An 18,616-nucleotide genomic window follows, 5' to 3' on the forward strand; every position below is an offset into this window, starting at 1 on the left:
AGAAAAGTTCACGGTACATTGTGATAGTCAGAGTGCCATAGACCTGAGCAAGAATTCAATGTACCATTCTCGCACAAAGCACATTGATGTTCGGTATCATTGGATACGCGAAGTGATGGACAAGCAGTTATTGGAACTGACCAAGATCCACACAGATAAGAATCCAGCTGACATGCTTACAAAGGTGGTCTCGAGAGACAAACTCGAAATTTGCAGAGACATTGCCGGGATGGACTTCAAGTGAGAAGTCAGTCATGCATATGGGTATGGAGGGGGAGAATTGTTGTTCCAACCCACATGCATGAAAAACATGGGAAGGCAACCAACCAAGTCAAGCTTGGCAGCCACCAACCATAGCAAAGGTCAAGAATGGAGGCTACCCAAGTCAAGAATGAAGGCTCTCCCACCTACTCCTTTTGTGTATAAATAGAGACGGGAGGGAGAGGATGAGAGATATCAGAAATTGGAGAGTAAGAGCTGTGAGTTGAGTGAGTTTCATCTCCTCCTCTGTATTTTGTATTTTGCTCCATTTTAGTGAAAATTCTCATTTCTGTCCGTGGATGTAGGCATTGGGCCGAACCACGTAAATATTGTGTTCTCTGTGTGTGTGTGATATTTTTCTGGGTGTGTGTTTGATCCTAACAACTAGGATGAAATAGAAGGAAATCCTCTCAAAGCCCCAAGAGAAATGAAAATGGGCACCATATATGGAGCTTCTCACAATACCTTCGAAAGAATTCATCCAGAGCAATATGACTGTTTCGCTAATTCCAGGCAAACTAATAAACAATAGAGTACAGTGCCAGCACATTCAGGGAAACCAAAAGCCAAGATGAAAATTTTCTATAGAAGCCTGATTAATCCCACCAACAAGAGAGAGAGAGAGAGATTCTTTTGATTAATCTTCTTGTCAAATGACAACTACCATCGAAGTGAGTTTGCTCATTTTTTTTATCAATCTTCTTGGCAAATCCTTTATGGATCAGGAGCAAAGATCTCCCATAACTGCTATCCCAGAAGGTAAGGGAAAAAAAAGAAAAAAAGAAAAGAAAAAGAAAAAGAAAAAGAAAGATTTAAGTGTATTTTTATCTAAAAGAAAATGGTACAAACTGATAAATGAGGGAATAGGAGAACATGGCAAGAGGCTAAGTAAAAGCTTTCTTACACCACTGTACTTCCATAATCTTATCTCCATTTCCAACAGTCAAACTATCATAAGAGGCAAAAGCCTTGCTCTTGAAGGGCCTTTGTGAGCATCTGACATTGAATCCCATGCACCAATACCCATATATGCTACATATCACCTTAAACTACAGGGTTCCTCCAAAAATCTATATCCTCCAGTAAAGGCTATATTCATAAAAGCAACATTTACACAGAATAGAATCCAAAATCCACAAAGTAATACAAGTTCAACCACATTTATTGGTTGTTATAACGACATCCCCAAAATGAATTTATGGCTTTCAAACACAAATTTTTTGGTGCATACACAGTTCACAGGATCCTGTTCGCTCTAGGAAACATATTGCTACTTGAAAGAATCATCATTTCATCAAGATGAAGTGGTGAGACCATTGATGTCCAATCACGAATCGAATCATGAATTGTTTTGCGAAAATAGAGAATCATGAATCATAAGATTCACTTTATTTTAGCATTATATATAATTTTTTATATCTATATAATACGGGAGAAAGGTTTTTGAAAATATCCTAGAGACAATTGTCCTACTAGGACATTTTAATGGTCATGATTCAATTATGTATTTAGATAGACGGATGAGATAATCCCCTTTAAATATGTATCAATTTACTTCCCGCCCAAACCCTAAACTTCCTACTCACCCACGTCTCATCTCCATTCTATCTTTTAAGATCACTCTGTTATTCAATTCTATCTTTATCTCCTCCCTTCTTTGTTCTCACCCACCCCATTCCCTCTTTATCTCTCTCTCCTTCCCTGTTCTTCTTCTTCCATATACTCACTCCCGAAACTGCGCTCTCCAGCCCTGTTCTTCTTCTTCCATACCCTTGCTCCCGAAACTGCTACTCTCCAGGTAAGATCAATCTCTGTGTAGAAAATTTAATGTATAAAGAGAAATAGAGAATTGTATTATTGATTGATATATGTTGTTGTATATATTACAAATGGTGAGTGACTCATTATATAGGAGAGGGTGAGTGTAGTAGGTGAGGAGTAGGTGAGGAGTAGGTGGTGGTAGGTGATGGTAAATTGGTGGTAGGTGATGGTAAATTTTAACAGCCCCCCGCAAACTCAAGGAGGATAGAAACTAACCAACTTGAGTTTGGAGAGAGGAACAAAACAAGAAAATACATAAAAATAAAAGAGGATAAGAGACACTGTATGGTCGTGTCAGACCATTGGTGAAGACACTGGATGGTGGTGTCATAACGTTGTAGAGGACACTGTATGGGGGTGTCATAACCATGTAGAGGACACTGTATGGTGGTGTCCTAACGTTGTAGAGGACACTGTATGGGGGTGTCATAACTTTGTAGAGGACACTGTATGGGGGTGTCATAACGTTGTAGAAGACAGTTTATGGGGTCATGTTGGACCGTTGTAGCAGACAATGTTGTGACAGTTTACGGAGTCTTGCTAGACCCTTGTAGAAACTAACCGGAATCAATGTCGGGACAGTTTACAGAGTCTTGTCGGACCCTTGAAGGAGCTAACCGGAATCAATGTCGGGACAGTTTACAGAGTCTTGTCGGACCCTTAAAAAGTCGCACCCTCAAAAGGTGTGCCCAATCTTTCAAAAGGCGTGCCATCAAAAGGCGTGTCCAATCCATAAAAAGGCGTGCCATCAAAAGGCGTGCCCATGTTTTCAAAAGGTGTGCCATCAAAAGGCGCGCCAGACACGCGGCGATGCACGTGATCGACAGAACGCGTGTCGGCCTCTTTGTCATGGTCTTTATAAACCGAAGCGGAGGCTGAGGCTTGGAAGCAGAGACAAAAACCTGCTAGAAAAACTTTGAAACACTATTCGTTTTTCTGAGAGAGATTTCTGAGAGAGATACTCTGTAACACTCTGTTTTCTGAGAGAGATTTCTGAGAGAGATACTCTGTAACACTCTGTTGTCTCTGTTTTCTGAGAGAGATTTCTGAGAGAGATACTCTGTAACACTCTGTTTTCCAGAAAATGGCTTCGTCTTCCCGTGGTCTGCTCACTCTCTTTCCAGACCTTAACGAGTCAACAAGAGAGATAACTGGTGCGGGGGCCAGTGAACCTCAACCAAGCGCCCCAGGGTTTGCTCCGTTGAACTTTCCTATGCGGTCTGTGGAGCAAAAAATGGCAGTGCAAACTGACATTGAAGCCAATCAGTATACTTTGAAGTCCTGTGTGGAGACGATGACGGCAGTCACAAACTTGTCGCACCGGCTGCAGAGTGGGACAAATGAGGTGCAGCATTTAAACGGCCAACTGGCTCTGCTCCAGCGCATGTATAAGGATGCGCGAGCAGAGATAAGTGTGCTGAAGGCGGAAAACAAGGAGCTGAAGCGGAAGGCCACCGTGATGTTCCGATTTGGGGGGCCGCCATATGCTGCAGTAGAGGAGCAGGGAGTAGTGATCATGCCCAGTGGAGTGGGAAACACGGAGGCAACACCGGCAAGGGCCGCCCAGGACGGAGGCAAGAAAAAGAGACCGGCTGTCACACCCCAAATCCGGGCATGACCGGCCGTGGCCCACAGGGACTTAGCCCAAGGCACACGTAAGCCTAAACACGAATCCAATCACATTGAACAACTGAACAATAGTCCAATAATAAATAACCAAAACTCAATCCAGACATGCCACAATTATAAACGGCAAAATCAACCGTAATAAAAAACCATCCAAACTTATGGGATATAAACAACCCACATATCAAAAATAATCCTAAATGAACTTCGATAAGAATAAATATAAATATGCACAAACTTGACATAACACTCTAAACTAAAGGAATGCCCTAGAGGTCCATGCAATTAAGTCCCCGCTACGCCATGAGTCCACTCTAAGTCCTTCTAACACCTGGAAGTGATAAAAACTAAGTCAGCTGATAGCTCAGTGAGTAGCAACATGGATAGTAAATACAGTTTTGAAAACAGGGTTCAATTCCAAAATAAGTTATATATCACAGAAACTAGATTGGCATACAATTTGGTAAATACAATCTGTTTCAAAAAGAAGGTTCCACAAATCAACACTTAAAATACTCATGTCTCGCAAGAACATGATAAACGACATTTTCCACTTAAAACAGATTATAACATGAACACCAATAATTTTCTGGGTACCAATAAAAACAAATAATCTGCCACACATTTCTCAGGCTATAAGCCCCGTTGGATCCAATACCGAACTAAGAGTCATCCTCAGGGTGGCACCTGGGCCTTTTCTCAAAGACGATCCGATTGAAGGTCACCTAGTTGTTTTTAAAGGTCTGTTCCTTACAATCGTTGAGCACTAGAGTCATCACGGCCCAACCCGGATCTGTTCCCTAGTGGCCAGAGTCACCACACACAGTGGAATAATTTCCCTGGACTAAATACACACATGGTCCCAATAATCAATACACATCAGTTTTCGCAAAACATGGTGGTTCATCATTATAAACATGAGACCAAAACAAATAGTTTACAGTATGCCAAGTTCACACGTGTTTCAGAAATAATTTGATTCAATTGATAATATAATAATTTATCAAAACAGTTTAATCATGAAACAACAATTTAATTTTTCCAACAGTTCAGGGTAAGGGAACATTTATAAAAATACGTAGCATGAAACTACTCACCTGAAACGCAATAATATAATCCTCGAATAGAGTGTAAAAGTCCAACTAGTGGCCTGAACCAAGTATAAAAACTACGCGTCACAACTAATTTAAAAATACTAAAAAAAAATAGGAACTAAGTAACCTCAAACTAAAACGCACTAACACGGCTCAACCCAACTCACCGTTACTCTTAAATATTACCTAAGTTCATATTCTTCAAGGTCTAAAATCACCCAAGACATAGATTCCGATCGAAACTTAACTAAAAAACTTTAAGATGAAACAGTGTTTTAAACAAGTTTTCCCAATCTATTCGCTAACTTTGAAAATTACAAAACCCACTCCACGCTATTCGAAAAATTCCAATAACCTCCAGATATAATCTAATATATCCTAAGTTTCAAACCCAATTGGTTTCACTTGATTTGCTTATCAAAATAATTTTCTACAATTTATTATATCCAAACAGGTTGTTTTCTGCAGCACTTTAAAGAAATTGACGGTTCTCTTAATATACACGAGCAATCAATGCAAGGCAAAAAACGTATGAAACTAGACTCGTAACCGGTTCTAATGACACTAATTTGATAATTTTTGGATTTATACCCAAAGAGAATGACAATCCCGAATTTACTATTTCGGACTGGTTTCCTGGACAGATTTAAATACCTCAATTTATATGGATTTCGATTCCCAAAAATTATGAAAAAAATCAGATATACAATTCAATATGTAATTGATCTACTGTAAAAATTTCAGATTAAAATTCATCCGTTTGATATGGTTTCTTGATTTTTAAAGTTTGTGATTGTGTGCAGAATTTTTGAACTAAGAATTACACCTATTCTTTACACATAAATTTAGCTCCTCAGATTTCTTAACAGTGTATACATATATTTACAAAATACATAAACCTACAATCTCTCCATCAATGAATTAAATAACAATATTATTAGGATAAAGAACAAAGAAAGAAGAGAAGAAAACCTAGGAGGGCTAACCTTTGATGATCACACACAACACAACACAACCAAAAGTTCTTTGATTGCAACATCTTCTTCTTTTTTTTTTTTTCCTTCTCTCTAACCCTCTCCCGTGGCTGCTGTTGTTGCCCTATGTGGTGAACAAATAATAGAGTAGGGTTTGTGTTTATTTTATTTTATACTAGTGGTGGGCACACATAGGTCAAATAAATAGATAAATATACAAAACATATGTATAAGTTACATGCAACTCAAATGGTAGGAGTCTTATATATTAACCTTGTGGTCTAGAGTTCAAGTCACCCCCTCCTCTCTCTCTCTTTTTATTTTTATTTTTATAATAAACCTTGTCTCTAAATTAAAGACTTTCACCATAAATTTATTTTAGGTTTAAAATTAATTAAAAGATCCTCCAATAATATTTAATTTGCACCTTAGAATTCACCACCAAAATATTTGAGATTGTAATATTATTATTTAATTATTTACTTAATTTTTATATTCGGGTTCTCACATTCTCCCCTCCTAAAAAAAAGTTTCGTCCTCGAAACTAACCTGAGTAAATCATGAGAATAGATGTGGGTACTTCTCGCGCATCTCGTCCTCGCATTCCCAAGTCGCCTCTTCAACTAGATGATTACGCCACAGTACCTTAACCAATTTAATGACCTTTGTACGCAACATTTTCTCTTTCGAATCCAAAATCTGAACAGGTATCTCCTCATACGAAAAAATCCTTTCTAATCTGAAGCGGCTCATAATCTATCACATGCGACGGACTGTGCACATATTTCCTCAGCATAGACACGTGAAACACATTATGCATTCCTGCCAACCTAGGGGGTAAAACAACACGGTACACAACCTCACTAACCTTCTCTAATACCTCAAATGGTCCAATGTATCTAGAACTCAACTTTCATTTATTTCCAACCCTGATGACTCCTTTCCATGGTGATGCTTTCAAGAATACCATATCCCCCACATGAAACTCTAAGTCTCTCCCACGATGATCAGCATAACTTTTTTTTTTTTTTTTTTTTTTTTTTTTTTTTTTTTTTTACTCTGAGCAGTCAATAATCTCTCTCTAATGGTGATAATTTTCTGTGTAGCATCCTCTACCAAATCAGGTCCCAACATTTGCCTTTCACCAACCTCATACCAACACAAAGGAGACCTACACTTCCTTCCATACAAAGCCTCATAAGGGGCTACTCCCAAACTAGAATGACAACTATTATTATGTGCAAACTCCATAAGCGGCAAATAATCATCCCAATTACCTCTCCACTCCAAAGCATAAGCCCTCAACATATCCTCAAGGGTTTGAATAGTCCTCTTTGATTGCCCATCTGTCTGAGGGTGAAATTTAACCGAGTACCTATAGCTGACTGTAACGCACCCCAAAACTTAGACACAAAACGAGGGTACCAATCTGACACTATTGACACTGGTGCACCATGCAATCTAATAATCTCCTTCACATACAACTGTGCAAATCAAGCTAGAGAATAGGTCATCCGTACTGCAATAAAATGTGCTGACTTAGTTAATCTATCAACATCTACCCAAACTGCATCGTGATTACTACTAGTACGAGGTAATCTGCACACGAAGTTCATGGTAACATGATCCCACTTCCACTCTAGTATAGTTAAGGGTTGTAGTTTCTCCGCAGGTTTCTAATGTTCTACTTTAACCTGTTCACACACCAAATACTGAGCCACAAATTTTGCAATATCTCCCTTCATACCATTCCACCAAAAGTGTTCATAAAAATCCTGATACATCTTAGTACTTCCAAGATGAATGCTATAACTATAACTAGAACTATGTGCCTCCATCATAATCTCCTTCCGCAAATCACCACCAGCAGGAACACAAATTTGGCTATGGAATCTAAGTAACCCATCATCACTAACCACAAAGTCTACATGCTTACCCTCTGTCATCTCTCCTTTAATACGCTCACACTGGGGGTCAATCTCCTGAGCTAAATGAATCCGTTCTCTCAAGGTCAGCTGAACTTTCAATTGACTACAATAAGCCCTATCACCAGGCGTAACAACCCCAAGCCTCAAACGTCTCATGTCTTCCACCAAACAACTCTCAATAGACAAAGCAGCTACATTTCCAACTATAACCTTCCTACTGAAGGCATCTGCAACCACATTTGCCTTCCCCGGATGACATAATATATTCACATCGAAATCTTTTAGTAACTCAAGCCATCTTCTTTGCCTCAAATTTAGTTCCTCCTGTGTGAAAATATACTTCAAACTCTTATGATCAGTGTAAATCTCGCATGACTCTCCATACAAATAATGTCACCAGATCTTAAGAGCGAAAATCACTATTGCTAACTCCAAGTCGTGCGTAGGATAATTTCTCTCATGTACTTTCAACTTTCATGACGCATAAGCAATCACCTTCCTATGCTGTATGAGCACACATCCTAAACCCTATCATGAAACATCACTATAAATTACAAAACCACCACCATCAGTAGATAAGGCAAGGATTGGAGCTGATGTTAACCTCTGTTTAAGCTCTTTGAAGTTACACTCACAATCATCATTCCACTCAAACTTTACCCCTTTCCTAGTGAGATTGGTAAGTAGCAAGCAATACAAAAGAATCCTTCCACAAACTGTTTGTAATATCCAGCAAACCCTAGAAAGCTACGTACCTCTATCACAGAAGTAGGTCGTGGCCAATCAACGATTTTCTACCACCTTTGTGCTATCCACAAATACCCCATCTTTACTTACCACATGACCCAAAAATGATACAATGCTCAGCCAAAATTCACACTTCTTAAATTTTGCATACAGTCTCTTCTCCCTAAGGATCTGCAGTACTACCCTCAAATGCTGCTCATGCTCCTCCTTACTCCTCGAATAAATTAAGATGTCATCAATAATCACTACCATAAATTTATGCAGTTGGGTCTTAAATACTCTATTCATTAAATCCATGAATGCGGCGGTACATTTGTGAGACCAAAAGGGGGCACCAAGAACTCATAATGCCTATAACGGGTTCCAAAAGCAGTCTTAAGAACATCCTCATCCCTCACCTTCAACTAGTGATAACCTGACCTCAAGTCAATCTTAGAGAATATCTGAGCTCCCTACAATTGGTCAAATAGGTCATCAATACATGGCAAAGGACACTTATTCTTCACTGTGACTTTGTTTGGTTCTCAACAATCAATACACAACCTCATAGACCTATCATTCTTCTTCACAAACAACACAGGTGCTCCCCAAGGTGAAACACTAGGCTTAATAAAACATTTCTCTAACAACTTCTATAACTAAGTTTGTAACTCCCTTAACTCTAACGATGCCATTCTATAGGGCGCTTTAGAAATAAGTGCTGTGTCAGGGACCAAGTTAATGGAAAATTCTACCTCACGATCTAGAGGAAGTCCAAGTAGATCCTTTGGAAAAACATCAACACAATCACTCACTACAGGCAACTCCTCTAACTTCTATTTTGGTAGATTGATACTCACCACACAAGTTAAATAACCATGACACCTTTTTCTCAACATTCGATTAGCCTAAAAGGAAGAAGTAAAATAGATAGAAGACCCTTTCCTATCCCCCTAGAAGAAAAACTCAAGTTGCCTTGGCATAGCAAAAACTAACCTTTTTCTAAACCAATCAACAGAGGCGTGATGCTTCGTCAACAAATCCATACTCAAAATCACGTCAAAATCCTTCATCTCTAAAGAAATCAAATCCACTAGAAAAATCTAACCATCCAAGTTTACCACACAAGATCTACAGATATCTCCCAATACAATTGTTTCTCCTAATGGAGTAGACACGGTAATACAAACATCAAAGGCTCACAAAGAATAGACAATCTGTGTAAATATCAAGGTGCCAACTCTTAACCTTCAAAATGAAATCAAGAACGATTCAACACAAGCTTAAACAAAACTAACTTAACCAAACACTACTAAGGACTATAGGGACTCGGACCTCGTCTAAATGATGAAATGCAAGGTATGTAACTTGATAAATCTACAGCTCTGATACCACAATTGTCACACCCCAAATCCGGGCATGACCGGCCGTGGCCCACAGGGACTTAGCCCAAGGCACACGTAAGCCTAAACACGAATCCAATCACATTGAACAACTGAACAATAGTCCAATAATAAATAACCAAAACTCAATCCAGACATGCCACAATTATAAACGGCAAAATCAACCGTAATAAAAAACCATCCAAACTTATGGGATATAAACAACCCACATATCAAAAATAATCCTAAATGAACTTCGATAAGAATAAATATAAATATGCACAAACTTGACATAACACTCTAAACTAAAGGAATGCCCTAGAGGTCCATGCAATTAAGTCCCCGCTACGCCATGAGTCCACTCTAAGTCCTTCTAACACCTGGAAGTGATAAAAACTAAGTCAGCTGATAGCTCAGTGAGTAGCAACATGGATAGTAAATACAGTTTTGAAAACAGGGTTCAATTCCAAAATAAGTTATATATCACAGAAACTAGATTGGCATACAATTTGGTAAATACAATCTGTTTCAAAAAGAAGGTTCCACAAATCAACACTTAAAATACTCATGTCTCGCAAGAACATGATAAACGACATTTTTCACTTAAAACAGATTATAACATGAACACCAATAATTTTCTGGGTACCAATAAAAACAAATAATCTGCCACACATTTCTCAGGCTATAAGCCCCGTTGGATCCAATACCGAACTAAGAGTCATCCTCAGGGTGGCACCTGGGCCTTTTCTCAAAGACGATCCGATTGAAGGTCACCTAGTTGTTTTTAAAGGTCTGTTCCTTACAATCGTTGAGCACTAGAGTCATCACGGCCCAACCCGGATCTGTTCCCTAGTGGCCAGAGTCACCACACACAGTGGAATAATTTCCCTGGACTAAATACACACATGGTCCCAATAATCAATACACATCAGTTTTCGCAAAACATGGTGGTTCATCATTATAAACATGAGACCAAAACAAATAGTTTACAGTATGCCAAGTTCACACGTGTTTCAGAAATAATTTGATTCAATTGATAATATAATAATTTATCAAAACAGTTTAATCATGAAACAACAATTTAATTTTTCCAACAGTTCAGGGTAAGGGAACATTTATAAAAATACGTAGCATGAAACTACTCACCTGAAACGCAATAATATAATCCTCGAATAGAGTGTAAAAGTCCAACTAGTGGCCTGAACCAAGTATAAAAACTACGCGTCACAACTAATTTAAAAATACTAAAAAAAAATAGGAACTAAGTAACCTCAAACTAAAACGCACTAACACGGCTCAACCCAACTCACCGTTACTCTTAAATATTACCTAAGTTCATATTCTTCAAGGTCTAAAATCACCCAAGACATAGATTCCGATCGAAACTTAACTAAAAAACTTTAAGATGAAACAGTGTTTTAAACAAGTTTTCCCAATCTATTCGCTAACTTTGAAAATTACAAAACCCACTCCACGCTATTCGAAAAATTCCAATAACCTCCAGATATAATCTAATATATCCTAAGTTTCAAACCCAATTGGTTTCACTTGATTTGCTTATCAAAATAATTTTCTACAATTTATTATATCCAAACAGGTTGTTTTCTGCAGCACTTTAAAGAAATTGACGGTTCTCTTAATATACACGAGCAATCAATGCAAGGCAAAAAACGTATGAAACTAGACTCGTAACCGGTTCTAATGACACTAATTTGATAATTTTTGGATTTATACCCAAAGAGAATGACAATCCCGAATTTACTATTTCGGACTGGTTTCCTGGACAGATTTAAATACCTCAATTTATATGGATTTCGATTCCCAAAAATTATGAAAAAAATCAGATATACAATTCAATATGTAATTGATCTACTGTAAAAATTTCAGATTAAAATTCATCCGTTTGATATGGTTTCTTGATTTTTAAAGTTTGTGATTGTGTGCAGAATTTTTGAACTAAGAATTACACCTATTCTTTACACATAAATTTAGCTCCTCAGATTTCTTAACAGTGTATACATATATTTACAAAATACATAAACCTACAATCTCTCCATCAATGAATTAAATAACAATATTATTAGGATAAAGAACAAAGAAAGAAGAGAAGAAAACCTAGGAGGGCTAACCTTTGATGATCACACACAACACAACACAACCAAAAGTTCTTTGATTGCAACATCTTCTTCTTTTTTTTTTTTTCCTTCTCTCTAACCCTCTCCCGTGGCTGCTGTTGTTGCCCTATGTGGTGAACAAATAATAGAGTAGGGTTTGTGTTTATTTTATTTTATACTAGTGGTGGGCACACATAGGTCAAATAAATAGATAAATATACAAAACATATGTATAAGTTACATGCAACTCAAATGGTAGGAGTCTTATATATTAACCTTGTGGTCTAGAGTTCAAGTCACCCCCTCCTCTCTCTCTTTTTATTTTTATTTTTATAATAAACCTTGTCTCTAAATTAAAGACTTTCCCCATAAATTTATTTTAGGTTTAAAATTAATTAAAAGATCCTCCAATAATATTTAATTTGCACCTTAGAATTCACCACCAAAATATTTGAGATTGTAATATTATTATTTAATTATTTACTTAATTTTTATATTCGGGTTCTCACACCGGCGGCAGAGTAGAGAAGAAAAATCCCACTGTGCCGATTTGTGTTGGTTTGGTTTTGTTTTTGTTGTGTTTTTTTTTTTTTTTTTTTGTTTTTTTTTTTGGTGGAAAATGGTGATCGGGGTGAGTCCCGACATGAATAAAAGGTTTTGTGTGTATGTTTTTATTTATTTATTTATTTTTTTATGTTTGGTATATTATTTTTTATTTTTTATTTTTTATTTTTTTGAAGGAAAAAATAAATAAATAAATAAAATAAATAAAGAAATAAAATAAAAGAAAAGAAAAGAAATAAAATGGGGAAAAGTGGGATCAACAGAGATAAGGGTGTATCTGAGTTGTGTGTGGAGTGTGTGCCCATGTGCATAGGTCTGTCGAGAGGGAGAGAGAAAGTGCCCATGTGCATAGGTCTGCCCAATAAAAGATATCATACTATAATACTGACTTTTTTTTTTTTTTTTTTTATGTTTTAGAAAGTGAAAGAGAAGTGTGTGGGTAGTGGTGGAATCTAAAAAAAAATGATAAGTGCGTATCTGAAAAAGATAAAGAAAAGAAAGGTGAAGGAGGTGTAAAAGGTGATTAAAAGAAATAAATAAAGAAAGTTTAATAAAATATGAGTGAGTGGGTATTCTGTCACGACCCAAACCCGGCCCTATGGGTTTAGCACCGTAACCGGCCAGTAATCCGAGATTACCGAAGGCCTGCTTAACAGTAATACAGTAAAACAGAGTACAGGGCCTGGCGGAAGCCAATACAGTAATTAAACAATGTCCAATGAGCTGTGACAGTCTGTATGCCAAAAAGATTTTTCATGCATTCATACATACACAAACAGTACAGTCTATACAGAACAGTTAGACAGTATGAAGACAGGCGGGGGAAAACAAACAAAACACCCCAAAGCCATAGCATGGCAACTCGGAACCTCGCAGTGAGGCACAAAGGCTGGCTTGACAAAACTGGAATCTAACCCACGCTCCTAGCTCCGATCTGGTGGCTGAGCACCTACATATATATATAAACAGTGAGCTAAAGCCCAGTGAATAACATAATGCGTAAAGAGGTTTAGAATGAATGTCCTTACGGTAATGAAAACAGTTCAATTCAATCAGTATTTCAGTTGTTCAGTACAGTAAACAGTCATATGTGGTACATCCATTAGCGTAACAGTAACAGTAGGTCTTAAAAGACCGAACAGTAATGATGGCCATCAGTCAGTAAACAGTAGTGGTTCCACGAGGGAACCGACAGAGATCTCTGTAACAGTAACAGTAACAATAAACAGTAGGTACTAAGGATGCCACAGTACAGTTCAGAAATAAAGGACATACATTCATTCAGTAATACCAGTTCAGTAAACAGTTCAGTTCAGTATTCAAAAGATATCAGTTGAACATATCTTTACACAATTGTTACTCACAGAGTTCTGGGCTACAGTATGCTAGAGCGTGTCTCCTTAGTTGCCAACCCTACACAGTTCACAGGTTGAACACACACTAAGCTACACAGTTGGGAAATATCATAACTTAATCCCTAATTTGCCTTGGTGTGTTCTACAACGATATCCTCATCTAAATGTCTTAAACTAGGCCTAAGAATGCCTAGGATGGGATGAGGATGCAAAAATACACTTAGAAAACATTTCGCAAAGTTTGCTGAAACTAGGAGCCTCGCTCGAGCGAGACTTTCTTCGCTCGAGCGGAAGTCCAAAATCAAAGGATTCGCTCGAGCGAGGAATCCTTCGCTCGAGCGGTTTGCAAAACAGTAAAAATACTGGATGCTGAGATTTTACGCGCGATGGTCGCTCGATGGTCGCTCGAGCGGAGCCCTGGACAAAGGTGCTCGCTCGAGCGGGGAACCCTTCGCTCGAGCGAGGAAGCCAAATCTGGAATTTCCAGATTTGCCTCCCAAGCTCAAACCAAGCATTCTACCACTCCAAACTCGACCTCTTGGGCCCAAATTCTGGAAAACATAACTAAATTCAATGTATGACAAGTTTCAAAGCTCAATTTATGAATTCAAACCCCAAAGGTGAGTCAATTAAAACCATATTCAAACCCATTTTCAAGAATATGAAGAACATGCAAACATGCATGGATTCAAATCAATTCAAAGCTTCAATTTGATGCTCTAAGGAGCCAAATCTTTCAAAACATGATGAGTTCATGGTCTCTTGTAAAAATATGAGCATGCATGTACAATTTATGAAAGACAACTTCAAAACTTCAAAATAAAGGCATGCATGCATGAGCTAGGCTCCAATTCAAGGCTCAAATCACTAGAGGCTCAAGAACTAAGCATGAACAAGTTCAAATACATTACTAGAAGGTTAAGGCCAAGTTTGGGAAGACTAAAAAAGTGCACTTTTTGTCTTTTTGGACTAAAAATTTGAGGTTGAAAATATGGGTGTTTGGGTTAACTTTTTGACTTTTTATTGAAAAATGTGTAATAAAAAATTGTAAAAATTGATTTGTAGGGAAAAATTTGAATTGGGAGTTGTGCAGCCGTAATTGTTGACTTTTGGTGAATAGTGTTAACTTTTTAACTTTTTGAGTAACTTTTTGGCTTTTTGGCTTTTTTTGAAGTCCCCAAACTTGGCCTAAATCTCTTACCCAAGTCTAGAATTATAGGCAAGGAAGCTCAATTATGCAATCTATACTTCAAATCCTTCAATTTCCAAGCAAAACCAAGCCAAAAGAGGTGAAATCTAACTCTCTCCCTTAACTCTCTCCCTCTAGTCGGCAAAAGCAAGAAATGAGCTGAGCAAAATGTTTGATTCAAGCATACCAAGGCTCTAACATGTTATAATAAGGGCCCACTAACAATGGCAAGAGTGTAATTACGTCAAACTCTTTAATTAGCTTATTTTAATCTAATTTAATCATACCTAATCAGTTTTCAAATAATTATACCATAAAATCACATTAATTCCGAGGATCATGGAACATCAATCGGTTTCTAATTCGGCCGCCGATATGGCCTTCAATTAGCAGTTTAAACATATAAGCATGAACAGATAATCATACAGTCAAACAGATAGAATGCAATTTAACTAACATATACTCAATCAATTCGGTTTCCAGTTTCAGTCAGTCAGTTCAGTACTTTAATCAGTTCAATTATCAGTCATAATCAATTTAGTTTAACGGTAATCGATGGTTATCGGTAATCAATTAGTCATCAGTCGGTAAACAGTATGAGGGTTGTTATATATTCAATCCTACCAAAAGGAAGAGAGAGAGAGAGATGGGGTGTCTTGATTGCCTCAGATCAGTTCATGGATTAAAATATGAGTGAGTGGGTGTATGGTGATAGTGGAATAAAATATGAGTGAGTGGGTCTTCAAGTCTGCCAAAAGGAAGATGCTTATCACAGAGCATTATTGATTGCACCAGACAATAACAAGATGTGCAATTTGGGTATTTGCTTGATGAAGCAAGGGAGAATTGCTGAAGCGAAGGAGACTCTTCGGAGAGTAAAACCAGCAGCCATGGATGGCCCAAGAGGTGTGGACTCCCACCTCAAGGCCTATGAGAGGGCACAGCAAATGCTTCGAGATTTATGGTATTGAGATGAAACCCAATAATAGTTGGCATACACAGATGGATCAATGTCAGTCATGCTGTCAAGCGTACTCTTCCCGTCTTCTAGAAGTTTCTTGCACTCCTTTTGGCTGCCTTTCTCAAGCTGCAAAGTAGCTATTTGCATCTTAATGTAAAGGATTGGTTCCTCAATGCGCATTTCTCTAGTAGCAAGAAGCTTTTCAATCACACCTTCAAGATAACCAATGGAAGCTTCTTTCCCTGGGTACTGCCGAGAGACAGCCTGAAAGACGGCGAGAGCGACGAACTGTTCGAGCTTGAGAGTGAGCTGGTGCCATAGCTTCCGCTGGTACAGATCCGAGAGGGTATTGTACCATTCGCCGAGCTCTGGGTGGGTACTGTGAAGGGAATCCAGGTATTGCAGAGCAGCCATTGCTGATGAACCCCAAAATGAGAGAGAGGAGAGATGTGTTGAGGTCCGGCGGGCGGCCAAGGCGAGACTGCCGCCCGCCGGTGAAGCAAAATTACTAGCTTCTTAACCTTGCTCTGATACCATGTAGAAAATTTAATGTATAAAGAGAAATAGAGAATTGTATTATTGATTGATATATGTTGTTGTATATATTACAAATGGTGAGTGGCTCATTATATAGGAGAGGGTGAGTGTAGTAGGTGAGGAGTAGGTGAGGAGTAGGTGGTGGTAGGTGATGATAAATTGGTGGTAGGTGATGGTAAATTTTAACATTCTGAATAAGTGAAATTTATGAAATTAAATTTTCATTATATGTCCCGTTCTTTTGTATTTCTTCTCTTTCATTTGTTGGTAGTTTCCGCTTGAAATTTCAGACTTTGGCTTTAAAGGCTTGCGAAGAAAGAAGAAAACAGAGTTTGTGTGAAGCATTAGGGTTAATTTTCAGGTGAGATTCTAATTGCTCTCTCTCTCTCTCTCTCGAACACTGGTTGATCGATAGGAGAGCGCACAGACCTTTGAATTTTAGGTTTTGGTTACCTTGATTTGCAGATTCAGTTTCCTCTTAAAATTTCAGACTTTGGCTTTAAAGGCTTGCGAAGAAAGAAGAAAACAGAGTTTGTGTGAAGCATTAGGGTTAATTTTCAGGTGAGATTCTAATTGCTCTCTCTCTCTCTCGAACACTGGTCGATCGATAAGAGAGCGCACAGACCTTTGAATTTTAGGTTTTGGTTACCTTGATTTGCAGATCCAGTTTCCTCTTGAAATTTCAGACTTTGGCTTTATAGGCTTGCAAAGAAAGAAAATAACAAAGTTTTCTTTCTTTTGTAAACTGTAAGTGATTTCATGGCTTCTCTGATTCTTTTATTTACTCTCTCTGCACTGCTCTGCATTTTTGTAAACACCATTGTTATGTGGTGCGAGGAATTGAAATATACGAATCTCTGTATTTTCAAGTTTAAATTCACATCATACTAATTCAAATTTTAAATATTAATTTTTTTTTTTTCCTGTAATACGTAACATTTATTTTTTTCCTGTTCCATTTCCATTATATGTTTGCTTTATTCACTCAAAGATTGGGAAACTGAATCTAAATTACATAGGTCCCAAACACGCAAAAACAATCCCGAACTCGTAGCACTATTTTCCAATCCAATTCCGCAGAACCAAATCATGTTATTAATGCTAATGCAAATCACAATAGACCGGTAGATTTGTACAAAACAAAGGTCTTGCTAATGACCAGCTATTGAGCGCTTCAAACGAGCTACTGACCCATGGATTCATTGGCACGCACACCGCTCTTCAGCTTCTCAAACAAGGATTCAAGGTTGCCATCATCGACAACGTCGACAATTCCGTTGGGGAAGCCGTCGACCGAGTTCGAGACTTGGTCAAACCTCAACTCTCCAACAATCTCGACTTCCATCTGGTACCATTACTTTTTCTTTGTTGTTTGGTCGCCGGGAAAATGAGGGAAAACTTTAAAGCAAACTCCTACCTTGAGTTTTTTATATATTTATTTTAGGGTTTAATTTGGTGCTTTTTTGTTTTTGGGTGTAGGGTGATCTCAGGAATAAGGAGGATTTGGAGAAGTTATTTTCTCAGACGAAGTATGTGAATTTGATACAATGTGATTGTGAATTTCATACACGGTGGTCCGCAATTTGTCTAAATTAACCCTGTGATTGTGATACGTAGAATAGTGATTTTTGAATTTAAGATTGTCACAATTTGTGTTATGTATTTTGATTTTTTAGGGTTAATTACACACATAATTATACTTTGTGTTATGTTACACTTTGGTCCCAGTCTTTTAATTGTTCCACTTTGGTCCCCAAATATTCAAAACCAGTAACCGGAGGGGGGAATTTTCATAATTTTACACAAAAAATTGCAACAAAAATAAAATATTAGGGATGAAAAATGCAAGAAAGTTTATATTTTGGGTTAAAATGAAACAAAATGCATATTTTAATAATTAAAATAAAATACTACAAAATGTATATTTTTAGACTGTGTGTATTTGGTCATTTTGATTTTGTTGGTACTTGTAAAATTCTGACGTTGTGATTGTAGTGTAACAAATTGCCTACTTTGGGAACCAAACTAGAACAATTGAAAGATTAAGGACTAAAGTTTAACTGAACTTATATTTTGAGGACCAT

General features: G+C 37.7%; 1 long non-coding RNA gene across 4 annotated transcripts; it reads left to right on the forward strand.

Moving 5' to 3' along the window:
- The first annotated feature begins 1,866 nt into the window (after positions 1 to 1,866).
- On the forward strand, positions 1,867 to 18,246 carry LOC145801217 (uncharacterized). Of its 4 annotated transcripts, none has more exons than XR_014342357.1 (6): positions 1,867 to 2,059; positions 16,823 to 16,893; positions 16,998 to 17,093; positions 17,171 to 17,279; positions 17,552 to 17,880; positions 18,012 to 18,246. It is a non-coding gene; the product is annotated as an uncharacterized LOC145801217 (long non-coding RNA). The 4 variants fall into 4 exon arrangements; XR_014342355.1 differs by having other exon boundaries at positions 1,899 to 2,059; positions 16,975 to 17,093; XR_014342356.1 differs by having other exon boundaries at positions 1,899 to 2,059; positions 16,975 to 17,093; positions 17,194 to 17,279.
- Positions 18,247 to 18,616: the final 370 nt, after the last annotated feature.

This window comes from Camellia sinensis, chromosome 10, assembly GCF_055761805.1.
Source record: "Camellia sinensis isolate YWXY chromosome 10, ASM5576180v1, whole genome shotgun sequence".
Taxonomy (NCBI): Eukaryota; Viridiplantae; Streptophyta; class Magnoliopsida; order Ericales; family Theaceae; genus Camellia; species Camellia sinensis.